The sequence below is a fragment of the Anoplophora glabripennis genome, unplaced genomic scaffold (assembly GCF_000390285.2).
Source record: "Anoplophora glabripennis isolate ALB-LARVAE unplaced genomic scaffold, Agla_2.0 scaffold348, whole genome shotgun sequence".
NCBI lineage: Eukaryota > Metazoa > Arthropoda > Insecta > Coleoptera > Cerambycidae > Anoplophora > Anoplophora glabripennis.
The window spans coordinates 261,980-274,156 of NW_019416574.1; the positions used below are offsets into that span (position 1 = coordinate 261,980).

The 12,177-nt window shown below is 32.4% G+C and overlaps 1 protein-coding gene across 3 annotated transcripts in view; it reads left to right on the plus strand.

Moving 5' to 3' along the window:
• Window positions 1-12,177, plus strand: part of LOC108910223 (harmonin) — a 207,594-nt gene that overhangs the window by 23,483 nt on the left and 171,934 nt on the right. The gene's annotated exons all lie outside the window — the stretch shown is intronic.

Sequence of the window (12,177 nt, forward strand, 5' to 3'; positions counted from 1 at the left end):
GTGGACGTTTGTCGTCAACTCCTTGAACAATCCAATGACGATGAAATATTCATTCAAAGGATCATAACCGGAGACGAAAATAATTGGGTTTGCGGCTACGACATTGAGGCAAAAGTTCAATAATAACAATGGATTGGTATAGGATCTCCACGCCCGCGCCACAAGAAAGCACGTCAGTCTCGATCCAATGTCAGAGCGATGCGCTCTATTTTAAATGGAATTGTGCATTATGAATTCTTGCCTCAAGGTGGAACAGTGAACCGTGTGTACTACCAAGGCGTTTTACAACGGTTACGTGAAAAAATCCGAGACTACTCATGGTTCTTGCACCATGATGCACCCGTACACATCAGTTTTGTGTCAAAAATCAGATTACTGTCCTCCCTTACCCTCCTTACTCGCTAGACCTGGCTCCTTGCGATTTCTTCTTATTTCTGAAATTAAAGTCAATGCTGAAAAGACACCGTTTTCAGACTATTGATGACATCAGAGCAAATTGGTCACACACTTTAAATGCCATTTCAAATGAGCCTAACTAGGACTGGAATGGAAACATGGAAACACCGCTAGGAAAAGTATGTAAATAGGGAAGGGAGTACTGTAAAGGAGACACGGACCAATCAATATGCATAAAATTTATTATAAAGTTTAAAAAAATGAAGTTTTGTTATTTTCTAAACAGACCTCGTATGACAGTACAAGCAGATTTAATTTCGACATTATATTAGTACGTTTAAGTTACTTGTTTGGCATAAAAAGTTATGGTAACGATGTATGTTTACTTAGCTATTAAGTCAGCTGATGTGTGTCGGCATTGCAACCTGACGATTAATTACAGATAATTTACAATTAGAAATGATTGTCGTCAATAATAATCCAGACATAGGTATTTTTGTCCTTTAATGGTAATGATTTATATGATATTGCAAAATTGAACGTGATTGATTTGTGCTACCTAGTATGTCAATTTTCAGATATTTTAAAGCCTGTGAATACAAATTGCATGAAATTGTAAAATATATTTTTTTATACCTGCTATAATCGTGGTAGTATTTGCATTAATATTCGAGACAGGGCCATGGCCACAATTCGAAACTGTTTAAAATTAAAATGTCCGTTCAAAATAATTTCGCTAATTATCTATGTTAGAATATATAAGTATATAAAGGTGAGTAAACTTGACCGACAATAACCTTTGTGGTTGATGTCGTCAGAAATTGCCTTTGCCTCGACTACGAAAATTATCACTTATATGTTGCCTACGTTTACAAAAAGAACGGTACCGAAAATGCAACATTATTTCAATTGTGTTTGGAAGTTATTGCTCCGTGTTTTACTTATTTTTTACTTGTAACATTTGCTTTAATGTAGTACATTATTGTTAATCCAGGATAGCAAATGTTTTAAGTAAGAACAAAATTCGCGATCTAAGAAAATCTTAAAAATAGAATTAGTCACGGATAGTGCAAGTTTTTTTTATTACCGGTAATTTTAATTTATGGAAGAATTGTTAGATACTTAATTTATAAAATTTACGTAATAAATAGAATATCCAGTTACACACCAAAATACATAGGTATATTAAAATTTGATAACAGGAACAATAGTATTTTTCCATTTTTCCTGAAAGACTATGTTAAAATTTGCTTCAAATTTGGGAGATAAAGATACTAGCTATCCGCTAAAGAAAAAAATTTAGAATTAAAAATATTATCCATATCCAAAGCATTGGCTATGGTAATGATTTATTGAAGAAGACTATCATTATCCGCATATGTTAAAAGCCTCTTAATAAAGTAGCTTCTATAAAGCATTTTAAAATTTTAAACTATACCTTGTACCAAGGGTTGGCATTGTACTTGGCGGAAGAAAAATAAGTTTAACATTGTTCAGTGTAATTTTCGAGTGAATTGTTACATTATCCAAAAAACAATACCACTTTTCTGTTTTGCTTCTTCAACTTGGCATCAAACTTGTGAAGCCATGCCGTCATTATATCCGCTGTCATCCACGCTTTTTTGTTGACAACTTATCGATGTGCGCCCCCTTGAATCGTCGAGGATTTTTGCTTTTTCCTCCTCCTCCTCCTCCTCCTCCTCCTCCTCCTCTTCCTCCTCCTTCTTCTCACCTTTCATATTTGCACAGAAAAAAATTGCAATTCATTGTTTTGTGGTTGTACATTGGTTATTTTTAACGCAAAGCTCTTTGTTAGCAAGGCACAGTAGTAAAAGCCACTCTCGTCTGCGTTGAACCCATCCTTTGAGGTATAACTATAACTATAACAGTTAATAAACATTCCTTTGCAAGCATTCATGTCTCGAACATTAACAATCAGCCGATACGCCGCATACTGTTTTGAAGGTAATATGTCTACGTCGAAATTTTTTTAGCGGCCATTCCATGATTTGAAGTCGCTTAGTCCTAGGCTTTGAACAACTTCAAAGGCTTTTGCTTGAATTAATTATTGGTAAGTGCTTGATTCGAACCAACTGGTTAGTCTACGGCGTGTCCATCGATTTTAATAAATTTCCTTTTTTGCTCAGCGTTGTGACATTGTAAGAAATTTTTAACTGCTTCTCCATTTTGTAGAGGTCTTGCTTACTTGAAACTTTTCAGTTAATTTCCTGCTACTTAAATGATTTTTTTCCCTTTAGTTGATAATATCAATCTTTTCTTTATATAGAAAGACGGTTCCTTTTTCCCCACCATGCCAAAATCTGTGATTATATTTGAGTTAGCACCTAAGAATTCGAAATAAAAGTCCAATTAAATCCAGAATCCCTGGGTTTAAGAAAAAAATGTTGTGAACCCCACTATCATTAAATAATGTTCTACCCGCTTTTATGAAGGTACTTATTGCCCTTTAATGGGAGAGGTTTTAGCATTGTTGTATGCTGGAAAATCCAGTAGATTGATCCCCGCGGTCGTTTAACAGAAAGGTCCAAAAACAAAGGGATTTCCGCTTATAAATCCAGATAATTCAAAATCGGTCGTTATGTAGAAGTGGTCGCTTGACACAGGTGGGTCACTAACAGACGTTTTTTCTGTATTGGAAGAGGTATTACTTAAGTCATTCTAAAGAAAAACTTCATATAAACATATGTAATAAAATGTTCCGGTCTGAAAATAACAAAATAAAAAAAATTATGTAAGCATTCAGAATTTATTTCCAAGTAAGAATTGTAATTCTCAGAGATGCATAAAAAAATTCATTTTAAATTAAGTATTTTATCTGTTCAGAATAACGTACTATAAATCCGATGCGTGATAAATTATATACAAGTATAATTTTTTTTGTCAACTGTCTGTTTATCAGCCTTTGTTGGTACAGGACGTTAAAGTTTTTTTAATGGTTTTTGCCAGTATATTCAAAAGTTATCGTCGTATGTTTTGAGAAGTCCTAACAGCCTAATGTGACAATTTTTAATAAATTGTGCAGGATTTTTCTTGTGGTGCAAACTAGAAATACTCGCAACATTTTTGAGGATAGAATTCAAGGATTCTTAGTACAATCTTCTTATACAGGGTGGTCCGAATTTTATGCAGGAAACTTCGAGGGCAGATAGATCTCTTTAAAATAATATGTGTTTGCCTTATAAACATAGGTCTGGGACGGCACCGTTTTAGAGATACAGGGTGTTGAAGTTGTCAAAAAAAATTGTTTTTTTTGTTTATATTTCCGGAATCTATTAACCGATCTCAATAAAATTTGGTACATATAATGTATGATAGTAGTCCTTATATTCCCTGAAATATGAGCTTTAAAGGTTCAACCAGTGACCTACAACTGGACAGGGGTCACCCCTTTTCTGCAAAAAAACCTACGCCACTGCATTTTTTACATGTCATTGTAACTGATTTATATTTCAATGCACAAAATACGTAAAAAAGGTGACTTTAATTTTTTCCCTAAGATTCGCCGTTCTCAAGTTATTCATACTAATACAATCCCCTTGTGGCAGACACTTCTAACGATAATATGACAAGAATATTTGTTTATGTGTAAAAGTAAGTGCAATTTGTAAGCCCATCAACAAAATTATTTACACTCCTTTCTACACCACCTGTGAGGTAGTGTGCGATATAAACAAAGAATCAATTTTTTTAAAACCTCAACACCCTGTATCTCTAAAACGGGGCGGTTCCAGACCTATGTTTATAAGGCAAACACATTATTTTAAAGAGATCTATCTATCCTCGAAGTTTCCTGCATAAAATTCGGACCACCCTGTATACTGTTTAATAATTATACACAGGAAAGTGTACTTTTTCAAAATTTGCTAGACCGCTTTTCTTAGATAAAATATTCTACAGACAAATTAGGTAAATACTGTGAAAGACTAAGAATAATGAATTCAATGTAAAGGAAACATTTTTTTAAACAAAAAAGGAAATAATTTATTCATTCAATTAGAACATTGTTAAATGACAAATTTTTGAAATTAATTTAACAAATTTTTGATTTGTATGCCTTCTGCACTAAAAAAATAATAGATTACTTTTAAATTACTTTTTAATCGATTGGTTTCTGCAAATATTGTGATAGGCAATATTATTTTATACTATTAGGGGAATACTACAGATCTACATTTAAGACTTAACCTAACCTCAAAAAGATGTGAATATACAATATTTCCTGTTCATAAAAAAGACAGATTATTTAGTGCACCTCAGAACATATTCCCATAAATACGATCAATTACTTTTTAGAAGTTACGAATAGATTTTTAAAGTACCTATTATTTATTAGAATTTGTTTTTTTGGTGCTTAAATAAAATAATGCGGTAACAAGATCTACCGAATTCACATTGTGGAACGATGCTCGTCTACAGTTTAGCATATGTTTCGTGCCCTTTAGGAGTTCGTACGGGCCGCCACATATAAAGAAATTTTAAAATATCTTGTTCCACTTATGCCTATCAAATTAATAAATGTATTGTGTGTATATTTACGTTGTGATGCAGCAACAATAAAATGTATTTGTGAAGCGATTTTGATGAGCTCAGTGTAAAATTAATAGTGCAAAAAAATCAACTTTTGGAGCTGTCGTAATATATACCACTTCATTTTTATCTTCAGTGTGTTTCAGTGAACAATTTCCATTACATTGGCAGAAGTATATACCTACTACCTAAATGACAGTTACCTAAGCCGTCCCATAAGTCGCGTAAAAAAAGAAAATATGCCTAGATCTATCACCCACTTGCAAGAAAATGATATGATTATAAGTTTATTTGAATATTCCTAACTTAATTCAATAATTTTTAAATTTCTTAGTGATGTCACTGATTTCAAAAGCAATGTCAAACTGTAATTATTATTCATAAAACCATATTTTCCTCTTAAACCGACAGAATGGTATTAATTAATAATACGAAGCATAAGCTCAGGCTCAAAGTATTCAGAGCTATATTTGAAATCAATAAAAGTAGTTAAGCTTTTGCTTAAGAGTGAACACTTCTGGAGCACTCATGACACCGTTTCAGATTTTTTTAAGGTACATGGTGGGTTCCTGGTTTCCAAACAGGTGTTGCAACCGACAAAGTTATTTAAAAAACCATGCAAAAAGTTAATTATTCCTTTCTACTGATGAAAAATTTAAAATGAAAATGTAGCATGGCAACAATCATATAATTTTGTATAATTAGGAGTAGATTGCACTTATGTTCCTATTTTAAAGTCGGTATCCCACAAATATGGGTATGTAAACAAAAAGTATTCCCCGGCATTAATGTATCTGCAACTTATAGCAGCTCAGAACTCTTTGCCAGTGTAGATATTCTTTAGCCGGAGTTAGCTCATGACACTCGTTTTTGGGCTAATATTAAGATCTGGTAATCCAGTGGAACATTTACCAAAGAAAGTGTCATTATCGAAGGGTGCTTCGATAAAATAAATAAAGAGGTTCCCTATTTTACAGCACAAAATTGATGTTGTAACAGAAACAGTACCTCAGATCATAGGTTGCTACTTTATTTTACTAGTCCAGTTGGTAAAGGTTCGGCCTGTGTCAAACCTTGATAACCCGGAAATAACTACACAGGCCTACTTTAAATGATGAATACAATAACAGGCTAATTTGCTGACAAAGTACTTTATCAGGAAAAAAAGTTATTAACAATTTATTTAATCGTGAACAATTTTTTTTAAGTAGTTTTCTGTAAATAATTCAGCTATACAAAATGGCGGTGCGGTGGTCCGATTACAAAATTTGCAATAACAAAGCCGTGAAATTGAAAAAACGGTATAAAACGTCAATTTTTTAAAGTTGCTGTAAAAATGTCAATTATAAACAAAAAGTGATAAAACTTTCGAAAACTATAGTTATAGTAATATATAATGACGCTAAAACCGAAAATCAGGGGAGCAAAACTTTTTGTTCTATAAGGTGTTATATCGGCATCTGAAACTCGAAACTTTGCCAAATTTGTTCGAAGCTTTGCTGACACTTGAAATTTAGTACACACATAGTGTAAATATGCAGAAACCAAAAGCAATTTGCAAAATTCAAGTATCTTCATTTTGCAGTTTTGGTAAGGTTTTATACGTCACTCTAGTTTTATACGTCACCGTTTTTTTTTTAATTTTTGGACGTATATTTATTATTATTATTTATAAAATATTCCATTACAGTAGATTAGCCAGCACAATTACCTACAATTTAAAAAATATATATATTTTCACCGTTTAAATCCTAAGCTACTTAACATTTTACGCATGTTAGCCATACTCGTACATACATTATTCAACATATCAACATAAAACAAAAACGCACGTGTGGGGTAAACCTTTAACTTTAAGTAAACAATTGTTTAAATTTACTAGTTGCATATTTCTAATAGTATACAAGCGCCGAAGAGCGGAGCTCGCGCTCGAAAATGAAAAGTTAAAGGTTTACCCCACACGTACGATTTTGTTTTATGTTGATATATATCAACATAAAATGAATAATGTCTACGGCTAACAGGCGCAAAATGTTAAGTAGCTTAGGATCTAAACGATGAAAATTATTTTTTTTTAATTGTAGGTAATTGTGCTGGTTAATCTACCGTGATGGAATATTTTATAAATATACATATATATTTTTCCAAAAATTAAAAAAACGGTAACGTATAAAACTAGGGTGACGTATAAAGCCTTAGCAAAGCTGCAAAAATGAAGATAATTGAATTTTGCAAATTACTTTTGGTTTCTGCATATTTACACTATGTGTAAACCAAATTTCAAGTGTCAGCAAAACTTCAAACAAATTTGGCAAGGTTTCGAGTTTCAGATGCCGATGGATGTATAAAACCTTATAGAACAAAAAGTTTTGCTCTCTTGATTTTCGGCTTAAGCGTCATTATTGTATATATATATTGAACTATAGTTTTCGAAAGTTTTATTACTTTTTGTTTATAATTGACATTTTTACAGCAACTTTAAAAAATTGACGTTTTATACCGTTTTTTGAATCTCACGGCTTTGTTATATTTTCATTACGAACAAAATCATGTCCTAAGCATTTTTTCGTACAGTCATCCCGAGTTATTTAAAGAAAACTACTAAAAAAATTTTTTCACGATTAAATTGTTAATAACTATTTTTCCTGACAAAATACTTTGTCAGCAAATTAGCCTGTTATTGTACTCATTATTTAAAGTATTCCTGTGTAGTTATTTCCGAGTTATCAAGGAAATGTCACCAACAGTAACTTTTCGGTCTCTGCCGACTGGACTATACAGGTGTTCTCGAATCTCTAAGAGATTTCTCATTGGAACAAAATCTCGAAGAAAATTTTGAAAGATGGCAAAACGAAAATGGAAGTATAAGAGTTCGAGATAGAAGTACATAGTATGAGAAGGGAGATTGTCAATAATATGGAAAGATCATTAAACCTATATCACCGTAAACAAAACAATAGATATCTGTATTGAATATTGGAATTAATATAATAATGTAAGTTCTATAAATGTGTATTTGACTGAAGAAGATAGAAATTTAAAAACTTCATCCTTTCTAACACTTGAAATATTTTACGATTCGATACGATACGATATTCATCTAGGTGTATGGCATTTATTTCCAGTTTGTTTTGAGCAATGTCTTTCTTAAATTGCAGTACTTGAAATTGTTCCAAGAGAACAAGATGTAATTGTGAAGTGGTTAACTTTCTCTCCTCTTCTGTTTCTCGTTCTCTGAGACTGTTACCAACTGACATCACTATTTCTATTTTATATATTTAGGTATTAGATGTAGACCATGTTCATCTAATGGATCTAGCACTAGCTTTGTTGATACCTTCTTTGATGATGTTTAGCAGCTCCTGCAACAAAAATACGTATTGTTTAAGAAAATATTTTTTTAGAAAACTGTAGGTATCAAAAGTCATTTTCGTTAAAATTTCAGTTGACAAAGTGTGTCTTTTTTGTTACCTAGCTGCAAAATACTTTTATGTTCTAGAACGCCAAAGTCTATTTCGTTCTAGAACATAAAACAAATGTCAAAATAATTTTTTCGAAACTTATTTATGATTTTATTAATTAAATAATATACATTTTAAGTACCTAATATAACATTTCAATACAAAACAGTAACTATTATAAACAGGACGATTACAATTTATTTTGCACTAGGTACATGTAAATTGAAAGTGTCGATATTGCAGTGAGAAAAATTTATGCCAGATCTAGTGCTGTAAGTTATCGTAGCTTTTAGTTCTGGGTGTTCAATGAGGCTGCTGCTGTAATTGTTTAAGTATACTGCGCACGTTGTATTATTGGCAAGTTCCGTAGGCTCTACTGACGATAGCAACAATTTATTTGCGATTTTTATTTTGTATAGAATCTTCTATATATGTTTCCGTTACCGTACTGGAACGCCACCCCCCATATCGTTTAGTAGTGGTAATATCGGCCGGTTAAAAGATACGTTGTAATCTGTGGTTGTAATGGATTCGAAATAAAGAACTAACACAGTGAGATTTTGTTTCACACATATGAAATTTATTATACAAGAATGTTTTCGTATTGAAGAAGTATCTACGTCTTCCTTTGCTTCTACGGCCCTGGTTCAAAGTCTCTCTGTTGAGGATACTTTTCGATACGTGGAGATTCTTCGACCATATTTTCTCCGATTGTTGAATCATCTTCGGAATCTAATTCGTTGTCACAGATCAGAACATCGACTTTGGCAACGTTTTTGCATGTTTATCCACTGCAGTTCAGGCAAATGATTGAACATGGAATGCCAGCTCTTCTGCACCTACAAGCAGATCCGCATTTTTTCTTGCATTTGCAAGACATTAGCTTCAAAAGTTCGGGTGGAGCAGGTTCAGCCGTATTAATAATCGGCTCTAGACCATGGTCCGTTCGTCGTCAACCCCATTCCTCCGGATCCTTGTAAAACCCAAGCCAAGTTTGTACCTGATAATACGTTCGGAATATGTGTTGTCGTGCTACGCTTTTTATTGGTTGAATATATTTCTGGTGATAGATTTTGCGTAGCGTTGATATAGTAGCGCATTGATGTTTTTGCTGTGCTTCTCACCGCCATATAGGGCAATGAGAAATCGTTCTCCCGTGGATGTCAGATCCTCCGAATCAACATGTTCTCGTTTGAATAAATCAACCGATGATAGGAGTTCCGTATGTTTTTCCAATATGCTGATGAATTTCGATTTGCTAATGCTGAACAAAGATGAGGTGGTATCGCAATCGCTTAATGCATGAATGAAAAATATATTTTCGAGAACGGATTTATTATGCTTCATACCTACTAGTTGGAGAGTAAAGTGTTCCTGGTGTATTTCCTTTTCCCCGATTTTCGAAAGTATACATTTCTTTTGTCTTTCGCTAGTCCAGTGAGCAAAATCAAGATGTCTTCGCCGACGATTTCAACCGAATCGGAGTTTGATGCTTTTGCGAGTGCGGTGGTTACGATCAGAGTGTCCGCATCTTCAAAGGCTTGTTCGACTCTGATTTCAGTTTGTACAAAATGAAGGCGGAGCATTTTTATTAAGTTGTCTTTGTTCTTGTTTTTTATCTATTTAGTTCGATAACAACTAACAATAATAGATGAAAAGTTTATAGGACCTAAATTGTAGATCATCGAAAGAGGAACAAAAAAACAACAAAACAACAATTCTGTATCTCGACGGAGAACAGAGTTATAGCAAAAACAAAAATTCACCCCTTTTTCCAAGATGGCGGAAAATGCACATAGGAAATCTTGGTCTCAAATCTCAAGTTTTCCTTACCCCCCACAACATATACAAAATTTGGCTTTCCCGGTTCACTTTCTTATCCAAATGTACAGAATGACTGAACTAATTTTGGATTCGCACTCTTAACAACCGCCTAACAAACAATTGGCCTCTAATTTCTGTCGTATTGTGATTGAAATAAGTTATAAATATTACCCACTCCCAATATTTTATATTACTTACGAAACATCGTTTACATAAAGTGTAATTTAAAAGTGTATTTATTTTGATTTTAACTAGCTCATTTCATTAAAAAAAACGAATCTTATAATTTAAACTGTTCTTCTGCATATGACGATGGCAAGTAGTTAATAATTTAAATTATAAATAGTCAAAAAAGATAATGATACATATTTTACTATTTATCAAAAAAATGTATAATAGTCTGTTTACAATATTTGCTGATCTCTCTAGACATAAGCTTGATTATTTCTGAAAATAATAATTTCTAATTGTTTACTGATATATGCACTTTCTCGTCGGACCTACTTTAGACTGCCTAGAGGCAGACGGCCTCAAATCTTTTTCACTCACGTTGCTGATCTTGTACCGACATCGATATCGGGTTCATCGGAATTAAATTGTTGCACATATGTATAGGGAACGAAAAATTTGGAAGGCACCGTAAAATCAGCTCAAGTCAAAATAACGTTACAATTTTGTCGATTCCATATTATAAAAAAATGTCAGAAATCTATAAAATATAAAAATATAATTAAACAGTACCGAATTATAATGGTTTATATGTGGATTATTTAAATAATAAAGCAACAATAACAAAGATTTAGGCATTCGCAAATTTCGTACAAGCTATTTTTCGGAGATCATATCTAAAAACTTATTCTCGCTTTTCAAATAAATATTTGATGCGATTTTTAGAGGCGACCTAGTGGCACTTTGGTTTAAATCGAAAGTGTTACGAAGTAATTACTTAAAGAATTAACGTTACTAAATTCATGTCACGTCCAAGAACAGATATCGTCTGTCAAAGTGAATCTGGGACGCTCGGCATATTGAACAAAATTTTTGAGGTAACAAATGGATAAGACTATTAAATATAAATATCCCAGTATTTTCCTTTGTTAGTTGATTTATTGAATATAATAAAATTGTTCTCATTTTACGCATTTTACTATCATTTTATTATAGATAATATAATTCGACCGGTGAACCTAAGTCGAAATTGTATTATACATTATGATTAATGTTAAAAGTAACATTTATTAAGTAAGGTATGGTATTAATAAGGTATAAAATTTTCGTCAAATTTGTTTAATCAAATCAGTTTGAACACAAAACTATCAATAAAACTGTTCTTACTAATGTTTCTGTATTATCCAATTAAATGGGAGGTTAGTAAAACGCGAAATATTAGTAGAAAAAGTAAACTGACAGCATTTGAGGCCATCTTTAAAATAACTTTTATTTATTATTTTTCTAATTTGTTCAAACCGTTGTGATCAAAGTTAATTTTGGTGTCATGAATTTTTTTTCTCCAACCGTCACAAAACTATGACATTTTTTGACTATCAAAATGGTATCTTGGCAACAAAAGTATTCACTTTTAATCCTAGGAGCTAAAGTTGACACTTTTAATCCTTAGATTAAAAGTGTTAATCAAGTTTTATTTTATAAAAGTTTATGCAACAATATTTGCAATAATTTTCGTTTATTCCCATTGATATTAAGTACACAGTTGGAACAAGTATTAAAATTAAGTAAACCTCTCAAAGTGCCACTACCCTCATTATTGGAGCAATTCTCAAAAAAGTCCAACACGTTTTCATTAATAGTTATATTATTTTCAGATGTTGTGAAATCAGAAACGACAACAGTGCTTGGTTTATCATTACCGCTATCAATTTTCAGTATTCTTTTTGCAATATTTTCTTTATTCAAAAGTTAGTCTTCAATGTAGCCTTCCGCCACAGTC